General features: G+C 52.0%; 1 long non-coding RNA gene across 1 annotated transcript in view; it reads right to left on the bottom strand.

The window, feature by feature from the left end:
* The window catches only part of LOC143377723 (uncharacterized), a 171,616-nt gene that overhangs the window by 137,010 nt on the left and 9,820 nt on the right, over positions 1–24,786 (bottom strand). Inside the window, exon 2 of the long non-coding RNA XR_013087398.1 lies at positions 18,022–18,146. This is a non-coding gene — a long non-coding RNA (uncharacterized LOC143377723). The remainder of the gene's footprint in view (positions 1–18,021; positions 18,147–24,786) is intronic.

Here is a 24,786-nt window from a genome sequence, read left to right as displayed (position 1 = left end):
TCACAAACCTGCCTTCTAATCCCGAGCAAATACAACGGCTCTAACAACCTGTTAGTTACCCTCCTTCCATCGTTGAACTCCCGCTGGAATAAATTAAAATTCCCACAGGGAATTTAACCAAGGAACGGGTAGCGAGCGCACAGAATAACATCGTCGACGACGACGTCGCCGTCGTCGTCGCTTACGTATTTCAGGTACCATTGATTCCGTGACGGGGATGTAATTCAGCGCGCTTGAAAATTCTAAGCACAGACATTTCGTTGCTAACGCCTTTCTGGGAAATGCTCCCCTGGGCGACGGTTTAGGGCTGCATCGCACGTAAGCCACCACTGTTACTTGATTCGCTTCATCATCCGCAACCGACTTAGAACCGTCCTCCTCTCTTCCTTCCCCGACATTCTTGTCTTTGCTCTGCACGCGCGTCAGATACCCGCGGAGCCCGGGCTCGTGAAAATTGTGAAAATTGTACTCCAATTTGGTAAAATCCGATTTGTATGGATGGCCGGGATCGCGATATCGAAAGACTGGATATCGAGTGGCGGGCTCTCGTGGAATTTTGATGCCATTTACGGAGATGAAGTGGCGTACGTACCCGCCTCTTTGAAAAATTAATTCTCCTCTCGCCCGCGTCGCTGATCACCGCGGCTCGTTAAATATTTAAGTGAAAGCGGAAATGGTCAGCGTGGCCGCCGCGTCCCGCCCGGTAATCGTACCGATCCGTTCGAATGTAAAATATAAAATATCCGCTCAGCTTTCTGGTTTTCATCTTTGCAATACGCTTCCAAGTTTCAGCAAACCGATTTTATTTAACGAAAAGGAGGCATCTCTGCCGGCACGTAAGACTTTGAGCGTCTACCGGCCACTTTATTTGTATATCTGTGCCAAAATGAAATTAAAATCAAATATGTAAACCTTTCATTGCTCTGCTCGCGCACGGCATTAAACGCTGATAGTTAATGAATGATAAGTGAAGCACTTTCGGAAATACCTTGGCCCGATAGCAAGCTGACACTTCACTGTAATCAGGCCACGGGGCTGAACTTATATTGCAAATCTGTGTTCGTCAACGACAGCGATGATTTCCATCCAAGCCTCTTCAGGACATGTCGATATCTCTGTTTAATACATAAACTCATCGAATCAGCTGTGCGATCACGATCCTCGATAATTTCAGATTAACTGTCGAAATTTTACCACGGGGCTTCTGTAGCAGATATCTCGCGGAAACATGGAACCACTCGACGTTTATACGTACAGAAATCGTGACAAGAAACGCGCACCTTGTCAGTAAGGGATTAAATGGGACATACAGGCCAAGGGACAGAACAAGATCGCGAGGCAAGTGCGAGCGTTATTACGCCTCCGTAAGCCGAACAGCCTGAAATTCATTTAACTCCAAGACGGGCTCGTAAACTTTTATCCCCAGCCGAAGGATGGCGAAATTAAAGAGCCCTCTACGAATACCCGCCAGTTCCATCTCGATCGAGACCGTTTGCTCGGGCGCCAGTGCTGTTCATCGATTCGACTTCTTCCAGCTTCCATCCTGCCAGCCGTCCGCCCGGCGAAAAATCCTCAAAAGGGAAACGCCGCGATGCCCTTCGCGCAACGACTACAGCAACAAGTGAGAGCTGAAGAGTTATTGGACCCAAAAGCCTGTAATAATAGCCCCGGCCTCTGTGCAGCCGGAGTCGAGCGGAATCGAATGCTTTCCTCCGTTTTATTCCGGCGCGTCTCGATGAGAGAAAGTCAATACAAGGGTGGAACACCAGCTGGGCGACCGGAAAATCGCCGCGTCGCGTGTCTTTGTGCGCGCGAAACGCAGACGTGCCTTCGCGATTACAACAATATTTTTTTCTTCCCTGCCCCACCTCCCTCTGCTACGCCCCCGCGGATCCAGCCCGTGGGCAACGTTTCGCGTTTCCAGCTGCTTCGATAACGACGAGCCACGATTAAAAAGGAAAAAGAAGGAAACGGAGAAGGAAAAAGAGTTCGCCAAAGCGACGAACGGAGGAATTTTTCATCGCGTCGATCCCCGGTGAAGTGCGATTAAAACGGCGAGTGAGGATTAAGGATGGCATCTCGTTGATCCTAAAGCGCGAATCAAGATTTAATGGCTTCTTGGAGGATCACGCAAGGATGTCGAGTGAATCCTTCGCTCGTTAATTAATAGAGTTACAGTGTCCGTAACGTGTAATTGTTAAACGCGCTTCGATTGCTGTAACGCGTCTGTACTAATGGTAATTTTCGATGCGCTTCGCAACCCCAGCGATACTTTTTTTTTTTAATACTTTCGTTACACAGCACGTATCGTGAGCATATTTGTAATGCATTAGCATGCCCGCCACGGAGCTTTTATCGACGCCATATACACCGGAGTTATTTCCTCCTGGTGAACACAGGTCTGTCGTCTCGTATCGCATGTAAAACAGCGGTGGCCGCCGCACGGCGCGATTCATCTTTTTCACGCCCAGCCCGGTGGCTTGTAATTTTTCTGTAGGACGGAAGTTTTTCGGCTGTATCTGATCGCCACCGGGTCTTGTAATCCTTCGCGAGCCGAGCGGAACGCAGCGCAACGAATCACCGGAAATATTCCAGCCACGGTTTATCCAAAACCTTTTCTTCTTCACCCGATCAACGTGTCGATGAAGCGTCGCCTCGGAATTGATTTCGAGAACCGCCACCTCGATGCGAACGCGGCATTTATAGCTTGATTTCCAGGGAACAGTGCCGGTCCTTCCGATTTCGGCCACACCAACTGTCGTTCTTTCAATTTTTGAGGACACGAGCTGTCGATTTTTCGATCGAACGGGACGGACGGTGCAGCGTTGTTTAACGTTCTCGTCACCCAGCGTACAGTCGGCTCAGCCAACACCAAAGTCGCTTGGAACCTCGCCCGTTCACCCGGCAGAGTCCCTTCCGACATTTCAGATGCGCTACGATAGAGCGAAACGGAGGCCCCCGAATGATAAATGGCGCACGCCTTACGCACCGTATCCGGATCCTCGCGCGCCCCTGTACATTTATTAGACGAGATTTATGCCGTTAAAGGATGGAATCGGTAAACCGATCGGGGACTACCATTCTCGCGGCAAAAGGGAGACGGGACTTTCAATGGTAGGGGGCTTCCGTGGAAAGCAGGATCCCGCTTTTTGCTCCTCTCGGCTGCGTTCTTAATATTTTATGGGGCCGCGTTGTCGCGCCGAGCATTTACATCGAATACCTCGATCCGCGCTCGGCCCAAAGAAAATCTCGGATACTAGAGGTTTTTAACGGGCGCAGCCAGCGCGGAACCCATCGATTCGCTGGATCGCGGAACAATGTTATCGGGTCTCTCGCGTTTCCGCGCTGGAAGAGGAACGACTCGTGGCGAATGACTCGCAAGCCACCGTGGCGCGTTTCCCTTTCACGGAGGAACGGGGGAAAACAGGGCGGCGAGGGAGCGACAGCGACGGTGCTAGGTCGACGTGTCAATTAAGCGTCGTTTTATCGCGGCCTAACTCGTTACCTCTACCCCTAGCGAGGCCGATAATTAATCGCGCGGGGCCGAGCAACGAGTGTAATTTTATCATTACATCCGGCTTGACGGCGGGCACGCGCGCAGATGTTACGGCAATAATTAAAATCTTTCGATTCGGCGGGCCGCGCGGTGGACCGAGTTACGCGCGATTCGTTTCCGCGTCTCCTGGTGGAAAAAAGTCGATCGGGCGACGACACTTCGGGAAAACCGACTGAAATCCCGTGTAATATTTGTACGCCGGGGCTTCCGTTCGTTCGATTTGCGACGGGGCGCGAGATGAATCGAGGCTAACGGCGTTGATTGAAAATGGGTGTCGGTGATCCCTCTTCCAGCTCCGAAAAATCGTGATTTCATTGGTCTCGCGTGGAGCGAGGCTAGTTTCAAGTTAGATGCAGCTGCTGCGCGGCTCTTTAGAAGAGAGTAATCAGGCCGCAACGCTCCTCTGTCCCTTGTATATGCATCGAGATACCTCGGTTACCTATTCCGAAGCATCCTCTCGATATCCTTAATAATTCAGCGCGGCACAACTGGACCCGTCGCGGAGCAAGATCGATCGGAGCGCCCTATTAGCGACTCCGCGCTCCTATGCAACAAGCTTGGCACGCGTGAATGCGCGATTCTCGCAGTGCATCCGAGCCACTTTATTACGCTAATTGCATCAGTGCCCCCGTTCACGGAATTCCAAAGTAAGGGGTTTTCGGCTGATCGCGAGAGCCTCGAGCTCCTTCGTCCCTGCGCCCTACCATCCGTGTTTTACATCCCCTGCTCGCTGGGCTGCACCCGGGGGTTACACATACCGCGTGTAATTTCACGCTTACGAGCATGCACGCGTTTTGCATTCTGGCTGTCGCGGGGCTACACGCTCGCTGAAATACGACGGAGATCGAGCGTAGTTACGTCGCCCGCGTATCAAAGCATGAACCGCGTCAACTTCCACGGGTTTACGCGCCACCCGCAATACGTCATCGGCGGAACATGGTGAAACTGGGGGGGGGTGGAACTCGGTAGGGAAGTTGGCAAGCGCAACTTTGCAAACGTGACTTCGAAAATTACCTGACTTTTCGCACCTAGTCTCGAGGAACCTATACTAGAGGGTGTTTTAATATATCGCCCGTGTCCCGAAGTTCATGCGTGATTCAGAAGTGAGCAGAGGAATGTCGGGGCGCGTTCGCGAGACTTGGATCATGTGTCGCGAAGTGTGTAGCAAAAGTAGTTTGCCACGCGCCAACGAACGCACGGGATACAGACCGTCCGAAACTGAAAATTGACCGAGGGTGAATTTACACCACTCTCTGTCCCTGAAACCTTCCCGCCGCGTCCCTTAACACGGCCACATCTCCACGAAAGCGACCCTCGAATCTCCTACGTGCCGCGATCGAAAGTGCTGAGTTTTTCTTTACCGTCGAAACTTCTCTCCTCCGGGAGCAGCCGTGTAATAAAAGAGCACGTAGTTTCGGATGGAATCTTATGCGACTTCCCAAGTTTTTCCTACGGTTCCTCATAAAAGGGCCAACCCCCGCCGGTAGTTATCCGCGACGGACTGTTTTTTCCCCCCCGAAGTGCGGCTTGGCTTTCCATTCTCCTGAGTAATTCTCCAAATCCAACGATCTTTCGCGACCCCGCAAAATTACCGTTCGAAAGATACACCGTGCTTCCGGCTGAGATTACTTCCGGCTAACCCGATGGAACGCAGCAGCTTCGCGGGAGACGGAAAAATTGCCTCGCAGGATGACTCGGTGCTCAAGCAAATCCCGCGGAACAAGCTCGTCCCCCGGCTTATTTGCCGCAATACAAATATTTGCGAAGAGCGCGGTTTGCTTCGAATTCAATTTGCATACTCGCTCAGTGGCGCGGCTCGCCTTCTTCTTCCCTTTTCTTTATTTTTATTTTCGGCGCCGATTCGGGGATACTCTCGGAATCAAAGGGCTCCCTTCTCGCTCCCCTTAATTGAACGCCTCTCGCGCCGATGGGAACACCGAGAACTCTCGAAGGTCGGAAACAACACCGTGCCCGACTTCTTGCCCGGGCGCACAAGCGGGGCTAAGTGTCGGCGCAAACTTTCAGCTGCCAATTTTCGCTCCGGGCACGCGAAAAGGATGACCGAAGTTTGAATATTTACTGTCGTGACGCGGAGTATCTTCGAGGCCGCCTCGAACACCTCCGTGTTCGAACTTCGCCGAAACTTTCTCGCATACTTGCAGCGAATATTCGCGGCTGAAATTTTCCTCGCAACGTTCGCGCCACGGTACAGCGGTTGTAGGGTATTATGAGTTCGATAACGAGTGCTTGTGACAAATTGCACGGTGTATCGAGGGGGCGTTTGTAAACGAGGGAATTTCAAGTACGAGTCTTAAAAGACATTTCGCTTGATGAGTTATCCACAGCTCCTCCGCGATACCAGTATCCCCGAAATATTGCGCGTACCTGTATATCCCAGCGGAGTGGTTCTATATTTTGGAATTCATCGTGGCTCGTACACACCGGATGCAAGAGCCCCAAGGTCCAGCGTCCCGGCATGCTCCTTGGCTGTTTCTTGCGGTTTTCTTTCTGACCTTTCAGAACCGCCACGGGGCTGCAGAGATCGTTAACTAAAGTGGGTAATCATACCCACCGGTTTCACGCCGCAGCCGCTCCGCTCTACAGGGTGGTTGGAATCAGACGGTGCCAGGGAGCAGCTCGACCGCTTCTCGTTTCATTTTCCGGGGCTGCACACGTGCGAGCCTGGCAAAGGCGGTCGTGGTACGTCTAGCCCCGCAGCAAACGTACTGGCCCCGAAATCGACGGCAAATTTCCGACCTGTCGCCGCGAACTGCGTCCAGCCTCGGTACCACGAAGACGCCTGACACACTGCAGCCAGCTTCGCTGGCTCTTCAGGCGGTAATGACGCCCGTAACGAGGCACAATTTACCGAGCCGATAGACGACGACGCCTCGGTGCTCCTTTAAACGGGGGAACAACAGTGGCTGACGCCACTGCAAATTGTTTTAGAGACTAACGGAGGGAGCTGGATCATTTGAATGTCTTTGGAACGCTGCCTGGCATGCGGCTTTGTCTGACGAGGGACGCCAGCCCCTCTTTGTCTGCAACCTCGTCGATCAGCGCGTGTCTTCAGCCTCCTCGTGCAATCTTTCGGTAAAAGTTTGCAAAACTTGGAAGCTTGAATCGTTTTAGGTATTAATAGGCGGGGTGCAAGGTGATTGGAGTGTCCTTTCAGTGGTGGTTGAAGAGGTTCTTGGGTACGCAGGCTTGTCTGCTTCTACTGGAATCGATGAATATTTCATCGGGAACCTATTCCCCGGGGATGTGTCTGATATTCGGTACCTCGAAGAGTATTAACTACGATAACTCGAGTGTGAGATCCACTCTACTGCGAGTTTTCTGAAACTTCGGTAACAAAGGACATACCTACACGTTCTGAAAGACCGAGAACCGACACTTTGCACGCCAAATCGAAGGTCTCTGTTCACTTTCCCTCGTTGTTTACACCAATCTCCGGAAAGGGACTACACGCGACGACGTAAAATGTAGGTAAGCCTATACGTCAGCGACTCGAAGCTACCGGTCGAAGCGTCGAGTTTCCAGTGGATCGCGAGCACTTGGAGCACCCTGTAGATGTAACCGTTGGTATCGAAGCATGCATACGCATAGGGAGGCGAGCATATAATTATATGCCTCGAGTCGGCACCTCGAAAATGCCGGCTCGTTAGCAAATCTTGCGAACCGCGCAAACACCTGCCTGATTGTTAATAATTTGCCGCGCTAGGAAGCCGTCGGTGGTGGCTCGAGGGGCGGAGGGGCTGGCGGAGGACGAGCAGCTCAGGCTCGGTTCCTCGACACATGGCGGGGCCTCCGAGTGTAAAAATGATGCGGCCGGTGAAGGATAGCCGGTCCAGTTAACACTTTCGTACGGCGGGGCTGTTTAGCCGCCAGTAATTTCGCCCAGCTCCGGATCGAGATTCCTGTCTTGCAGGTCTGCGGCGGAGAAAAAGGGGCCTGCATCGTCGATCGATGCTCGCGATGAATTCTTGGAAAAAAAGACTGCCGAGGAGAATGAAATTTTCTCGACGGCGCATAAAATACTGGTTGTACGCACTTGCGGAGCGTACCATCTCTGTTTCTTTGCGTCTCAATTTCTAACATGGTATAATGAGCCTCGCTGAACTGTGGATTACCCTGAACAAGGGGAGAATCGAAGTTAAACTCCGCGCCGAGGTTAATTCGAGATCCTGTAGCTGCATCGCGCTGGAGATATTTGGGAACTTGATTGCGCGGAAGCTTTCAATTTTGCTAAAAGTACAATGGCCAGCGTTTCGCGGTTAGTCGTTCTGTTATTGTTAAGCCGATGTTAAACCATCGCTGCATGTTTAACACTGCTCGGGGAGTTCCGCGCTCGAGGGCCCATAATCCAGCGGTTGCTTGGCCACGGATCGCTTGATATTGTAAACTTTATGCATCTGCACCTCTAGCTGGCCAACGTTATCGCAAACAGATCGCGGATTATAAGCCGTAACAGTTATTACCCGAGGAGTGTTAATGCCCCGTTCTGGAGTACATCGAGCTTCTCATTTCAGGCCGTTGCCGTTTAATCCACGTATAAGCGCTGTGCGTGTACATATATATCTGAAGCACCAGGGTCTAATAAATTTTTAATTCGTCTCGATAATGCGAAGTTAGGTGGCCTTATCTCTTGCAATTATCTCGAACATATTTAAGCCTGCGTGGGCTCGGAGCTTGCCCTATTCATTCAGACTAACCATCAATGTCCACTATCACCCCAAACCACGAGAAAAGACCCGAGTCTCGTCGACTTTCCAAGACTCCCTCCTTCCCACGGTTCCGCTCATCTAATCACCCCACCAGGGAGCCATTAATTAATTAGGTAGGAAGCGACGATCACCGTCGCCCTGTCCTTCGTGCAGGGGAATGCTTGCGGCGCAATTATTCCCTTCGCATGATCGCGAGAGATTCGTTCTCGCCCCGTGGTCCGCGCCTCCTTTCGGCTTCCTTTCATCCGTCCAACCGTTGTTCACCTCTCAAACGGACGCATATTATTACGCCTACGTTACGTTCCTACGTTCCCCGAGCTCCGTTCACAGGCCACGGAACTGTCGAGCCTGTTTTTCACGATTAACCCTCCCTTTCTCTCTTATCGCCGTGGCATCTTCGCTGTCAGGTGGAAAGCTGTCCGCGGGATCCACGGGATCGGTACAATGGGTGGCTCGACGAACCGGGACACCTCCATTCCCCCTCGTATCCGCTTGATCGTGGCGCGCTGTCGCGGCGAATTGTTTTCGCGAGGAAAAATAGGGTGTACGTGGGAAAGCAATTTGAATGAATTAGTGGGACTCGCCGCGAAGAAGAATACCCTTGCCTCTATTCCGGGAATACGAGCCACGGCGTTAAATAATAACCGACGTCCTCGGTTACCGTCGGCCGCTGACAAATCGTCGAAAATTTCCGTTTAGGACCAGGCGACCACGCGGAGAACGGAAGCCCCGCGCGATGGCCTTTCCCCGCGGCCCGGACGCTCGGAGGTGAGCGAAGAATTTAATTGGCTCCCCGTCGAATTCGCTTAATTAAATAATTTCGCCTGATCGACGGGGTCCCGATGCCCGCCGTCCGCCGGCAAATCTGTCCGCCTTTCTCCATCTCGCCTTGTACCCGATGTTCCCCGAAAAAACACGGATAATTAACGCGTTGCTGCGACTACCGTCGAATAATGGCTAATTAGCTGTCGATGAGAGGAGGACGCGTTCGACGAACTTTAACGAATTAAATTCTTGGCGTCGTTCTTAATTAACCAGCCCCACTCCACGCGCCACCCATTTTCCCCGCAGTCTTAAAATATCGCGTGAAACGATAATACACCTTTTATAACCTGTCCTCGTTTGCTCCTCCTCGCAGTGGGCAGGCGCGAGGCACCGAAGGGGAGGGAAACTTAACGAGTCTTTTCCCAGGGTTAAGCAGAAAAAAAAGGGGAGAGGAAGGAAATGAAAACTCGATCCTTTGGGAGGGAAGGATGCGAGAGACGGTGGGCGAACCGTCGGCGCTTCGCGAAGTAATCAGAAACAGGTGTTGACACACTGTTCTATTATGTATTCAAGAGCTCTCCGGTGGCTTTGCACAATGCGCGCAATCTTCGCTTAATTTCCATCTTAAAGCATTTAAGATTGTATGCATACTCGCGCGACATCGCCGGGACAACGCCTGCCCCAGCGCCGACTAAGGGCTATAATTCACCGGGATGTTACGGGAACGGCGACGATTCCCGCGGCCCCTCCCGGCGATCCCGTTTTTGGATTACGCCAGCGGTGCACGGCTGCCATTCTCATCGAGGCCGCCGTGTCTCCGTGTAATATTTCCCCGCGCTGGCAAACCATCGACGGGGCGGCCGGCCGTGAGAGCGAGAAAGCGGTGCCGCGGCCCCCGGGAAAGTGGGTTAAACGTACACTCGCGGCGGGCCTCTGTAATTTAACAATTTCCTCTTTAAAATGTTTCAACGGCGCGATAATTACGGATCCGGGGCCGGGTCGCGCCGGGGAAACACAATACGCGCGACGGTAACAATTGAAGCGTTCGAAACGACCTGTGCGCGGCGTTTTAATGAAAATCTGGGACACCCTCTGCTGCTCCTTTTTTTCCCGAATTATTTCGGGCCGGACAATGAAAGAAATTTGCGTAAACGCGGTGTTGCTGAACCGCGCGAAAGGGCTGAGGGAAACGCTCGACCCAATACGACCTGCATATTTATGCTTCGACTAGATTTCTATTGTAAGGAGATTATATATCGTCATCGAAGGGTTACTTGGGCCATGGATTACAGCAACGACCGAGGAGAGGACCTTTCACTTGCAGAAGCCGAACGAACAACGAATAAACGTATTCCAGGGAGAAGTCTCGCAACGTCCGTCCCTCGCGACAAATCACCGGAACACGATCACTACCCGCGATTCGAAAACAGTGTGCTCGAGCAGGAAGCGAGGTGGCAGCGATCGTTCGGACACGCGGCTGCCCTCGATTTCCCCCGCAGCGTATCGCACGCAGAATTTCGGCCGCGGCGGATAACGATCTTGGAAATAAATCGAGCACGCATCGAATTAATATTCAAGATAGACATCGATGCGGCGCGCGCGAGAGCGCCATCGCCTGGCTGAAATATTTTCCCGTGCGAGCGTTATCATCGTCCGCATAAAATACCATGGCGGGCCGCGTTTCGTTATCGATTTCCGCGCGACGTACGCGTACGTCCGGGATACTTTATACACAGCGCGCGTACAATGCAGTACGAGCCGCTGGAGACTCGACGGAGGTGGAGAGAAATATCGGTTAGAGGACTAGGACAAGAGTCAAGTGGATTCGACGGATGTAGCCGCGCGATTAACGATTCCCAAGGGTCGTCGCAATCGGTTCGCACGTTTCGAAAACGCCATCGACATCCTGCCTCTGTTCCAATTGCTTTGAGCTTGCCCCCGAACAAACTGATTGCAGGGAACGAGGTAAGGGACGCGAGGACGGAGGAAGCTTGTTCGTTCATTCTTCCGAACTAGTTCCCCGGAACAGTGTTCCTCGAAGCGAAGGAATGAAGGGACCTCGAAGTGACTGCGAAATAGAAACGTTACCGCGTTCCGATGGAATTTCTCTGACTTATAAATGATCCCGTCTACTAATTCCCATTGCCAGGCCCTGCAGGACAAAACATCTGAACGCCTGGAATCAGCGCGCAGCAGGCTAGAAGCGAAAATCCATGCGCTGTCGAGAGGCGTTAGGAACTCGTCATCCAGGGGACAGAAGTCATACAGGGTCATAGTTCACCGGGGAGAGCGTATTTTCCGAAACGCGCGAATAGCGCAGCTTGGCCATGCACGGCTTTTGTTCGGACCCCGGCGCGCTTTTCAGCGAGGCGAGAAAGGGAAACGGCTTTTGACGCCAGTAGACGAGCATTATTCTTCGCGGGGCTGACAAGATCGCCTACCCCCGTTACCTGCGGGTGCGACGACCCCGCGGACACGGGGATAAAAAAGAAGGAACGCCCCGCGCCCGTCGTTAATTTCTTCGACAACGCTCGACAGAAATGTGTGACGCGAAAATTGCTGCAGCGACTTCGCTCGCGTGCATTTTTTTTCTCGCGATGGTAGCCGCTGCCGGCGAGATCGGGTCGATTATCGATACCCTCCGCGCGACCAGCCCTTTGTCGTTCATCGGTAACCGGGGCGAAGTTATTATCCTGTCCGCTCGTAAATTCCTCCGCGGCGATCATTACGAGCTGCGCCCAGCTCGGGTTACTCTCAGAAAACGTGCATAACACGTGACACGCGCCCTGCCGGGGCAACGTCTCCGCGTAACCACCCCGCGCAACTGATCCACGCCCTTGTTCCACGCCTTGGAGGAGATGACTAATTCCAGGCAGATACTTTGCCTCTGAAAATGGGGGATGCGACTCGACAGTCGTTCGAAATACTTCTCTAATTATCAGAGGCTCTGAATAAGCTCGCGACGTTCTGCAAGATGTGGAAGAGAGGGCTAAGTGGATGTGCCTAAAGTGGAACTGAGGCTCCGTTTCGAACCTACTCGTCCAGCTCTCGGCTACATTTAGTTACGTAACCGGGGGATCGATTCTATTCCAGTTGGCAGAGGAAGATAATCGGGAGCGGGCCAACGAGCCGGGATTAATTATTGAGAAGCAAAAGGTCGGCGCTCGAAGGCGGTTCGGGAAGTCAGCAGTTCGTGAGCCACGGCACGCTGCGAGAGTAGGATGTGCGGCGCTTGCAATTCCACCGCTCAGGTGCAATTAAATCCGAGGGGAGTCGGCGTCGGGTGTCTCTGGGCCGGTGACGAAACCAAAATATGTGCCGCGTCGCCGCGATTTCCAAGTAGAACGGGGACAAGCCCGAAAGACGAATTTTCACGCGGCGCCGGCGCGATTGCTCGCAGACACATCCCCCGCGGAGATCACCTTCTCGAGCAGGCGACAAACGACACTGTTCGCGGTAGAGGGATGCGTTCTTTCGAGCACCTTGTTACGCTCCGCCACTTGGGAGCTCGCCTCTTTTACGATCGCTCGTGCGGGCAATTTTCACGTGGCCCCATGATTTCGCGCACCACATTCTCATTGAATTTTCGGCGCACGATTTACGGTGACAGGATATTATTCTGTGGGACGTATACTGTCGTCTGCGGATAATTCGATGCACTTGAGCGCTTAAAAGATTGAACATCGCGGAGGGACCTTCCACACGGAGTACTCTCGAAAATGAAATCACGTTATTTATTATTCCATCGAATGGTATTATAATACTTAGTAAAATTATAGGACTCAGTAAAATTAGGAGACTCTTCGATACATCTATTTTAGTTCTAAGTGTTCCAATAGTAGAACAGACATACTGCTATTGGAACACTTAGAACTAAAATAGATGTATCGAAGAGTCTCCTAATTTTACTAAGTCTCCTATAAAATTGTCCTCTTTCGTGTTTCATCGAACCTTTCCGTAGAGGAAACGCGTGGATCGTTAAACCTGCAGGATGCACGCACCCATTCTGGCGGCGGCATTAAAATTAATCTCTGGAGCTCATCTGGGTCGGAAGTACGGAATCCGCTATTAGCAGTATATCGCGTCTGTGCTGTTATCGCGACGGTATTTGTCGAGGAACGGATCAACGGTACGGCACGTTGTAAACGTCTTGGGCAAACACGCCACCAGGTAGGGGAGCAGCAGGTCTCTCCATCCTGCCAGTTTGCACGGGCACGAACGTCACTTGACGGAACTTGGAAGCCCCGAAGATCTGCAACTTTCCGCCGGTGCCGCGACACGACTTCTGCTTCGAGAGTCGACTGCTCCGTTCAAACTGTCTGAGTTACGAGCTCGATCCCGCGAATTCCGTCGCCGGAATAATTATTATAGCGGGAGGAAAGTGAGCCTCCCTCGACTGGCGAACTTGGAGAACCCGACGCGAACGGTTATCGCGCGCACCGCGAGCGTCCTGGATTCGGCAACGAAATTCGGGCGAGGAATACAGATCTGCTGGACCCGGGAGGGGTACTCGTTTACTCAGAGATATGAAATTTAGGAAGCGATCGTTGCCTTGCCGGGTCGCCTGTCGAGTGAGTAGCCGCGGTTACGACGATGCGCGAGACGAATTTAATCTGTAAATGCACTTTGGTAGTATATCTTGGTCTTACGAGATGAATAGTTGGAAGCAGGTCAGTGCAGCCAGTGAAAGATCAACACAAAGTCCAATTCTTTAAGTTAAACTGTACTTCAGGGGGGATTCTCGTGTAACAGTCCCCGAAATTTATGAAAATTTTTTGACAAAACTATTGTTAATATTGCATTAAACTCTTTTGGAACATAAGGAGGCATCTTCTAGCTTGTAGATTTTTTTTATGTCGATCCTTCTTATTATTTATTAATTATTGTGGAATCGTGTTAACCGTCACCTGTCACAATCATCTGCACAAAGAAGAAAATTTTCTTAAAGTTAAATAATTTACGCTGGGACTTGACCTTAAACTTTTAATTTTAGTTTTTTTTATATGTAATACTTTTTTTAAAAACTTGTTTAAGGAAAAAACTTACATTTTCTTTCAAACGCTATAACTCTTTGAATTTTTCATTTTTTTCCTTTAAAGTGCATCGATCCCAGCGTAGACTGTCTAACTTTAAGAAACTTATATTTTTTTTGCAATCAGATGACTGTGATAGGTGCTACACATCCCGCCAACAGGAGTTACATCGTCGAAGAGGTGGAAAAGATTCCAGAATAATTAATAAATAATAAGAAGGATCGACATAAAAAAAATATTTTCTGCAAGTTTAAAGATGCCTCCTGATATCCCAAAAGAGTATAATCCAATATGACTAACAGTTTTCTAGAAAAAAATTCTTAAATATCAGTTACTTTTGGGGCTATTAGACGAGCATCACCCCTTAAGTTACTGTACCTACTTAAACCGTTTACAATTTCGAATTGTCTGAATCTGGTCTTCCGTGCTTGCCAGTGGATCGCCTTAGGAGGAGCCATACACGAAACTTTCGTAAACAAGTAAATACATCATGGTCATCAGTGCGAGCACAGGGAAGAAGTGGAACCGTATCAGATCCAGCCGCAGCGATCTCGCGTAATTGAATTCAACCGAAGATCGAAGTGTAAACCGAGGAGGAGGTAGGAAGCCAAAGAGTGGCATCGAGTGGATACAGGAAAGTTTGGCCGAGAGAAGTATCGGACAAGGGAGGTGGAAAGAAAAAATGTTCCCGGCTCTGGGCAGACAGATTGGCCGACTACTAGGGCTGACTGCTTCTCCTTTGGACGGAGCCAACTTTTCCCTCCCCCTTTTCTCATCCAACAACTAGCCGATCTTCGACAGGCCGAACAGATTACACGGACAAGTTTGGGGGATCGTACGTCAGCCGGCCTGGTAATTTAAAAGTTTGTAATACGCGGATACAAATGTTCCGTGTCTCTGACCCTCGATCGGCCCGTGATCAGCGCGGGCCAAGAATGGAGCTAGCTTTCTCCTGACACGCGTCCAAATCAATTCACCCAGCACTGGTTCCTCGTCGAATCTCGAAATTTCTCCGAGGAGGAGCTGCAGGAGGGGACGAAACTTCGCGGCGTTATATCCAAAGCTTTCAGTCTCTAAAATAAACCGTGAATCTATCAAATTCAGAAACTTGGCGCTGCGGCATAAACCATCGATTTATCATCGCGGAGAAGTTGGCGCCTCGGATGGAATAAACTGCGCCCCCGCGAAATTTGGAAATTACGGCTGCTTACGGCGGGATCCCGAACTTCCTGTCCCGTAATAAACGTTCGATTTATCGAATGCGGCACCGTCTTCCCACGAGACAGCGCCGCGGAGGCGCGTTCCCCGCGTCGCTCGCTCGAGAACCGCGCCTCGGTATCATCGAAACCCGAGACGTATCGAGGATACTCTCCATTCAAGATCCGAGCCGTGTTATTACGCGGTTACGATGTAAATCTCGATTAACACGTAAGAGGGCGATCCATTGAATCGCCACGCTTTCCGACCATTGTTCGTCTAACGACAAGATACACCCTGGGCTCCGTGCCCTCCACGACACGAGGCGTTTCTTTGTCTCGAGAACCGGTCGAGGCGCTCCTCGAGGATGCGGAGCGGCGCGTGGTGTCGAATCGTAAATGCGACCGTACGATGAAATTAAACGAACGGGCACGAAATTGTTGACCCCGGCGCAGGAGCACCGCGCAGCAACTGGCGATCGAATTACGACGATTTTCCAGTGGAACCTCGAGTATCTGGAGCGCGACGGGGAGCGTTATATTCAGATCTAGGGTGCAGGAGGCTAACTAAAGGTCCGCGGGGTCGTTCCCGGCGAGTTTCACTCCGTACGCGAGTCTGTAAAAAGTAATTCCTCCGGCGGTGGTGGTTGGAATCGTGGAAGGAACTCACGGACCACGCGCAGGAACACGGTGTTTACGATTTTTGCAGACAAGACTCATTGTGGTGGCTCGTTGCACGGGCTTTCACGAGTCCCAAGGTGTAAATAAGCAGTCGCCGTGATTGCACTTGATTACAGGGAGCCCGGTGCATTCGGTTGTCTTATTGCAGGCCGCGCGGCTCTTCGTGTACATCGCCGAGGCGTGAACCTTTGTCCAAATTTAATAATTCATATTTGCGAGGGTTTTTCGGGGAGGGAGGGGGGTTCGTAACGACGCCGGCCGGAGGATCGTTCCGTCGAGGGCTCGGGGAGGGTTGAAAAAATAAGCACCCACCGCGGGAATGGGGATATTACGATAAACATTAGCGGCGCGGCTGTATCTAGTAATTTCTGGCCTATGCCTTCGGTGGAGCGGGGCCCGGGCCGGGCCGATCGATCGACCGTATTTATCAGCGGGTGTTTTTCTTCCCCGAAATTCGCGCCGAACACGGATCCGGGGAATCTGAACCATTTACGCGGGAATGAAGCTGTTAGAGGATCGTTCCGAACGTGTGCCTGTGGGATTGCATTTGGAGAAGTATTTTCCGCGAATTCAACTGGAGCTTTTGTATTGTAATCGAGGGATTCGAGCGCTAGTACGTATATATATCTAAACAAGTATCTCTGTTATCACTCCATATAAATAATAATGCTCATTTATACTCTCCCAGTCTATTATTCGCTGAAACAATGACGAACCCGCTGCAATCGCGGCCAGCAATCCCGTCAACTGACTCGGAAGCCCCTTGTTTCGCAACAAAGACCGGTCCACCGATAAACGACCAGCGAAAGGAAGGATCCCGTGCCCGCATTCGGGTCCAAGCGATCCCCCGCTCTTGTCAATCGAAAACGAGCCCGATAAGCGGGGCCAAGGAGAACCCACCCCTATGGTGCTCGCCAAGAATCGTTCTCCGAGGTGAATCGAAGGAAGTTTCTCAGCTCGCGGTTCGATTTCGTTAAGGTGAGCAACAGCACACGGCCGACCTGGCTGTGGAGGGGAGGCAACTTCCAAGAGGCTCGATTTACGGCTTTAATTCACCTCACCTACGCAATATCTACTTTACCCCTGCGGGTCAAGTGCGCGAGCTCAGCTCCCCGCTCGAGACCGCACGCAATGCATATTTTATCGCGGCGATACCGCTTCCGGCTGGCGCGGAAACCGATACTTTCGCGGTGTCGCGATAACGTCGTCCACTTTCGCCCTCCAACTACGTAGGTATACCCGTTTCTCCACTGGAGTATCGACGAGGCTGCTCCGCGCCTCGACTCGTTATGCTATTAGATTCCTGCGGAGCGTTAGAAAGCTTAGAACCCCGGGGACAACGTAATTCACCGAAAGGTATTCTTCTGGTCCACTGTCCATAAATCTGCCGCGCCAACAGCCGGCAGTGTTCACGGCTACGATCATTAACGAGGTTGCTTCGATTCAGTGCCTCGGAGAAGATGGAAGACTCACGTCCGACCCAACGTTTCGAAAATTAAAATCCCAAGGATTCCCAATCAGGCCTGTCCAAATGCGCTCGAAAGGAGCCCCGAGTATCTCCATGCCTCGTCCACCACCCGCTGATCTGATTTACATGAAGCTATAGCCGAGCGGTCTTCCACTACCCCCCCTTCTAGCTTTCGAAACGCCCTGTATAAATTACCAATGTAATTTAAGTAAACGATACGACGAAACACCATTATTCCTCGTTTGTACGGAAATAAATCGCGAGTGGCCACGGCCAGAGGTTTTTATCACTCGGTTAGAGGATCCTGCTCCCCGGTTTTCGCTGTTTACCGCGAAGTCGGGAGGACAAGCCGGCGCAAAAAGCTACTCGAGGCCCCCGTCGCTCTATTTCTATCCGCCGATAGGCCGATAAAGTTGAACGAGGCTGTCGGGGAAAAAGCATTGAGACCGAGTCGCGATCGCTGCCCGGCATAATGGATTCTATGGACGGTAATATCTCAGCCGACCTGTGTAGCGAAGTTTCTTTTTTTTTTTTCCTCTCCCTTTTCTCTACCGCCAGGCGGTTACTCGTTCCGCTGATACGATCGTTCTCCTACCTTTTTCGCCGTTTCTTCCTGAGCCGATGTCGAACGTCGGGGTACCAGCCGCCGCTAGGGCACAGCCGCTGCGAGCGGAACGCCGCTCCTCTTCGTGTTCCGGCTCCATGCCGCCTGTTGGATACCTGAAAACCAGAGAAACCTTGTTATCCCATAGTTATTTCGCGGGGAACATCGGTTTCGTGTTATAGTCCCAGCGGTAATCTGCGGCGATTAGCCTGGCTAGGGTATCCGATCTCTTGGCTATTATACCGTGGGCGTATTTGATTTCATTTCGCGCTGATTGCTTCCAGTTCGTACGGCGCGCGGTATAATTGATGGATTGAAAACGTGGGGCGATGTTTCCTTGCGACAAACTGGACTTTGGAAGGAAACGAGTCTGAAAGTGAGTGGGAATTCGCAGCGAGTTTCAAACTTCAAAGGCGACTACCCCGAAAATGAAGCTTCCTGTGGAAAAATCTCATTCCACATTTTCTATCGGTCCACCGTGCACGGTTTTCAGGACCGCAGATAAGCGTCCCGCTCGCACAGACTTCGCTTCTTTCCGAAGTTCATCCACGGCGCCCACAGACGGGCTATCGAAAGCGCGGCTTCAGTCTCGCAGCGCGTGCACGTACGTATAGACGTCGGGAGATGGAACGGAAGCTGCGGCAGGCAGCGTCGAACGCGATGATTTAAAATTAAAATGTAATTACCCGTGAAATTGTCGATTAACCAGTGTAAATAATTGCCGAGTGTCCGGATGAAATTAACTATACAAATTGCGAGCCTGGACGAAGTGGGGCGGGGATAAAAAAAGATCGTTGAAATTCGTTCGCGTTGAATGCGGAGCCGAGATCGAATCCCGCACAGACTCCGATTCATTCTCCAAGCTGAGAGTCCCTCTCCCTTTCTCCATTTCTCCCGTCGATATCACTTAAGCTCGATTTATTTCACGATATCGGGCTGTATCTGCCGCGCGTTCCGCTTTTGCGCCGTGGAATGTCGATGGATATTCTTAATCATTTTTGCCGAGCGTGGTCCGCGGGAGGAAGCAGGGATCCGTAGCTCTCGGTGCCCAGGACTGATGCTTCCGAGAACATCCATTGTCGTCGGTTATCACGGTCGGTCGTGCGTGACGCGGCTAACAGCCCCGCTAAAAGTCACGTTCGCCGCGGCGTTTGACCTTGATAATGCGAGGAATTTCATATCCGCCACGAACCACGGCCCCGAGCTATCGGCGGTGCAGTCGATTTTTCCTTCCCCCGAAGCTGTGGCTCATTTCGAGCCGTTGTCTTTAGGCATTCCCCGGCAAATACCGTAATTACGCCCTTAATTAACGCGACGTCACCGTTCCCTGATTAACCGCGAGGCTGCGCGGCCTGCTCGACAGGCCTGGTTATTCGTCAGAACGGACGAGCACGCGAGCTCGTCGAAAGCCGAACACTTGCGGGAGAAGCGGTGGAAGCTATTTTGTTAATTTGCCCAGGCTTGTCGGGAGCTTTCGTAGGATCGGGGCAATTGGAGCGTAACGGGGGCACGAGACCTCTGTGTTTTCATTAATTTAATTGCTGATTGATTAATGCTCCGTCGACTGATATTAACCATTTCCATGATACGACACCAGATGAAACATGCACGCAGCGTGTCGGGTTTGATTGGTATGGCAGTTCCCCAGGGCGGCGACTCTTTCCGTTCCGTCGTCGAGCTCGATATCGCGGCGGAAGAACACTCTGCCCCCCATCGACGTCGGCCGTTCAAATTGAATGGGAGTTCCAATAAATCAACGCGCATCAAACTCCAAAAGCAGCGGCCAGCGAAACACGGTCGACTATGCAAATCCCGCTTCTAGGTAAAGACGGGACGCCAAAAAACCGGCGACGCTCCATGCAAAGCATCCAGGGTGTCTCCTTTTCGAGCGCGAGAATTCCACGGCGTGCGTGCACGCGCCTCGATCCCTAGCCGTTTATCCGTCCCTCGAAAAGCAGCCGCGACCGTTCGCCGGCACCGTGCGTGCCATTCTTCGGCAGCGGGCCGCTGCCAATCAATGTTTCTTGCCCGCGTGACAACGAACTTCGCTAGGTAGCGGCGGAAACCAGGCTCCGGCTTTCATATGCAAATCGCTGGAACCGGCGGGGGGGACTCGCGCGGCACACGTTTCGCGAGCCTTTTCCCCGCCTCGGGCGCCCGCTTTCTCGCTTCCAAGTGAAAAATGATCTCGTCGACAATCAATACGGCCGTTTAAGCCCGTACCCCGTCGCTGGTTCCACGCGAGTCTTGCTCCAGTCGGGCTGTGCCCTTCGCTTCGAGTCGTTCACCCCCCATCGGTGGCGCGAAACGCTTGCTGTGTAATTGGTGGATAGGGCGTCGATTGTTGTTGGTCGAAAGAATGGATGGAATAGGAGTCCTGAAGTGAATTAGACATGCGAAGTGTCCTTAGGGTGCTCTATTTTTTTAATGGACATTTTAGACGAAAGTCTTGAAGATCTCAGGATCCACGGAGGATCATAGATCTCCTAGGATCTTAAAATGATTCTATGGCGTGGTTGATTAGAGGAGGAACAAGCGACGAAGACGCGAGTTAGCGAAGACCAAATGAAAACGCCACTAACGAATCGTAACGTCCACGAGAATGGGTCCTGATTAATCGAAAAAGCGAGGTGTTTAACGGGTGATTCCGAGCAAATGGTGAGGATAAATTTATCGCGCGGTGGGACGCGACGACAGATAAATAAACTCGAACTGTGATTAATTACAGTCGAAAATTTGGCGCATCACGTAATTGCAACCTTTTCATTTCCGGGTCGTTATTGTTCCAAGTCGCGTGTTATTAACGCGATGCCCGTTAATCGTTAATCAACGTCGTTTAGCGACGGGGATAATTAAATGTCATCGGTCGACCAGAAGGTTCTGCTCGTCGAGGGATTTTTCCAATCAAAGCGGCAATTCTACCGCTAAAAATGCTCATTCATGCCCAACATAGCGAAATCAGGAAGCCGCACGATTCTCCATTGAACATTGAATCGAGAATGTATAACACAACGATGCCAAAGCTGGACTCGCCAGATTTTTGCATTCCACGGCGGGCTAGGAGCGCGGTACAAGGACAGAGCGTTAATTCCTGCATCCATTCGACGGCACGTTGCTTCGCGCGTTGATCAATTGGGCGTAGCTAACCCGCGGCTAATTTATGCACGGTGCCTAATTTCTGCTGATTCCGGCGGTGCGTGGGTCTGGCTTCTCCCGAAGATGGAACGCGGGGGAAAGAAGGCCGGTATCAAGGGTGTAGAGGAGAAGATAGGAAAAGGGGGGACGGAGAAGGCGGGCGAGACAGAGAAGAAGAAGAGAGGAAAATCAATAAGGTCGAAAGGCGAAGTCCTCGAGGCTTTCTCTCTCCGTCTGCTCCGGGTTTCCCGGCACGGTACCACCGGCACGGCATATTAATCTAAACTAAATCGTTTCGTGCCTCGTGGATCGTCTGAGCGCGCGACGGCACACGAATTTCACGGAAACACGGGCGCCGCGTTAGCCCGGGCTGATTATAATTCTGGAGGCAAATACGTCTGTGGCTTATTAATGGGAGGCAATCTTTCTTAAGGCGCTCCGTTCATCGGCAGGAAATTTCTATAATTATTTTCGTCCCGGAGCCGGAGCTCATTAGGTCGGCCGTGCCCGTGTTGCTCCTCCTCCTCCTTTGCCCTCCCGTTTCCCTTCTTCTTCCTTTTTCCCTTCTACCTGCGCCATCATCTCACCTTTCCTAACCACGGCCGCGTTACCAACCTTCGTCGTCGTCCACCGCGTCGGCTCTACGCACGACCCGCGCCTTTTTTCCTCCTGCCTCTTCGCCCCGCTTGATCCTCCTGCTCCTCCTGGCCGCCTGTCCACTCGTCGACGATCCGCGCGCACTCTCTTTTCCCCCGGGACGCGCGAACGAACAGCGGCCTCGAGTATCAAAACATCTGCATCATATATCTCTGGGACGCATCTACTGGCCCTGGCACTTGGGTAATTATCGTTCGGCACCTGTTGGAGGTGGGTCGCAGGGGCGTCGAGCGCCACGACGTCATCTCGGCCGGGTTTGAATCGACGGTTCGCAGCTCCATTCACTGCGGTGATTGCGACGTCGCTCGTTTATCTCGGCCCCCGACTCCATCCGACCTGCGAGACTTTGCTCTGTGTGCGCACGCTAAGAGGCTTCGATTGTACGCGCCCCGATGCGGCCAGAGTGTGTGCACGGGCCGCGCGGCGAACGAGTATCCTTTTCCCCTGAATGCCTCGCAGGAAAAACGTCCCTTCCGGCGGAAACGTGGCCGATGACGCGGGCTAGATGGGAGATACGAGCGTATCGAGCAGACGCGTAATTGGTGGCGCGGCTTTTGGCGCACTTGCTCGATGATTGGGATCGCGAAACCCAGGAGGCTGCGGTCTCGTTGAGCATGAAATTTGTGGCAAGTTCGGTGGCGAACGTGGTCCTGGCAGTTGAGGAGACAGTATCGAGGAGATGTGCTGCGAAGTATTTGCGGGAGAAACATTGCACGGGGGAGTATCGAGCAATTTCGAGAACAGATAATGAGGAAGAAAATGGGTAGCAGCGGAACGAGACTAGAAATATGATTATTAGTGAGGTAACAGCGCGGTTCAACGGTGGCTGCATTAGACATCCCTCTATCAATAGTTTCGAATTTCAATAAGAGGGCGCGCTCTTCGGGAAATTAAATTCCTAGCACACCTGCTCGTTTCACTTAGACCGAAACTCCAGCGCAACTAAATTTATGGCCGAGATCGCGAAGCTCCCGCGCCTCCGTAGGAACTGTGTCAGCTAAAGGTAGGTGACGGAAGAAAAATATCGCGAACCTAGGGAGAAGCCGGGATTGTTCAAAAACTCAATTTCAGTGTCAAAGAAAGCGGAACGCGTTGAAAGATCGCTGCAACCTCGGCTCTGCTCACAATACTACTCGCTGGATGAGTTTCCTTGAAGATCTTGAAGGCAAATTAAAACGTGGTGGAAAACATCCATCACGGCGAAGCCGAAGAGAGGGAAAAAGGAATTATTAATCTCCTGCGAGGGGAAACCTTGAAAGCTACATTTAGCTGGCATCCGTTGCAAGGCAGTAGAGCTGCTGCATGACCGACGATAAATTCCAAAAAAAGCTTGCCCGCTGGAGGAGCCTGCACTCCGAACGGTTTCCTTTAAAGCAGAACTTTGAAAGAGTATCTTCAAAGGAACGACCTTCGAAGGGCGTGCGTTCACGGTGCCGCGTTTTTGCGCCATTTTTTCGCCATTAGGACGAGAAGAGCTGGCTTCTGAAGTTCGACACCACATTTCACCGCCGCCGCCCTGTATTTTCACCGGCAGATATTGAAATGCTCAACGTATTCGTTTTTAACCCCGGGGCCACCCCGGTTGTCTTTCGCCCTGTTCGTTAACAGAATTGCCTCTAGCGGGTCGGGCGAGACCCCCGGCTCTCGCAATATTCCCAGTAACGCGTTGCACCATGGCTGCAACAATCGAGGCCGATCATTTTCGTCGGGCCCCGCCTCGCCTCTCCGCAGGAACGTGCAATCAAAACCTCTTCACGGGCGCGAACGACGATTAGTGGGTCGATTTTTCCCTTTTCTGGGGCTCCTCTCCCGAAGGCATTTTTACGGCTACTTTGCGCTTCTGTTCGCCGCAGCCGCGCGGCCGTTAAGCAGAAAATCCCCGGCAAACAGCGTGATCCCGATTTTATTCGACGGGGGCCACAATAAATTGCGGTCGTTACGCGGAAACACGAATTTGCGTTTCCGACCGGCGAACTGTTAAGTGTACTTTCGTAACTTTCGCGCCGTTCGTCGCTTCGCGCATCAATCACGATTGTTATCGCGCAGCCACGGAATTGCGGCGCCCCTCGAAGCGCAAGGAAATCTCATCGAACGAGACCTGTGTAATGATCGCAGCCTCGAAAACCTCGTCCCGAAGAGACAATCTTTCGCGAGCCGCGTTAAAGTACCGCCACGGGCGATTGCAGCCTGAGTAAACAAGTTAATCTGCAAGGAACTTTGCTAAACGTACCTACGCAGGGTGGCGGGAATATAGGACGGTGCTTGGAAAGGAAAATAGTTAACGATACTGCGCGACAAAGGCGGAGGAAGCACGCGCTGGCCCAGCTTACGGGGAATTCGCGTCACGAAGAACTTAAGGCGCGAATTAAGCTCCGCTGACATCGAATTAGAGAGGAGAAGAGGCGACGCCACCTAAGCCCAGCTACTTTCTATGCGCGGCGAAGGCTCGCGGGCGTTTCTGCGAATCCCTGGCACGAATGGAACGCCCGCGCTCCCGTCAGCTCGCATCAACGTTCGCAGACGGTTCAACCCTGCACGCCGCATGCCCATTCACCGCGTTGATTGCGAATTTGAATCTTCTTCGTCACCCTTTGATGTCATGGCGCGCCATTCTCCTCCGCACCCCCCACGTCGGCACGAACGCTATATTATTATCGATTCGGTTTCGTTGGCTATTTGACCGCGCACAGACAGCCGCTCCGCCGTCAAATCGCCCCTCTTTTCGCCCGCTAATTAACAATTGCTCTTTCCCGGCGGATGCGCGCAACTGGAAATGTCAGAGTCACCGTATCACTGATAACGCAACAACGTGGCGTCATACTCTGCGCGGTTATTGACTGGATGAAGCTTCATAGATTGCACCTGTACCAATTACACCCGAGCACATCAATCACGCGACATCTTCCCTAGGACTGCATCAGGGGGTGTAGTTGCACCCTTCTCCCAGGTGTTCATTAAGGGGAG

Source organism: Andrena cerasifolii, chromosome 16 (assembly GCF_050908995.1).
Source record: "Andrena cerasifolii isolate SP2316 chromosome 16, iyAndCera1_principal, whole genome shotgun sequence".
Lineage (NCBI taxonomy): Eukaryota > Metazoa > Arthropoda > Insecta > Hymenoptera > Andrenidae > Andrena > Andrena cerasifolii.
This window is presented reverse-complemented; position numbering and strand designations above follow the sequence as displayed.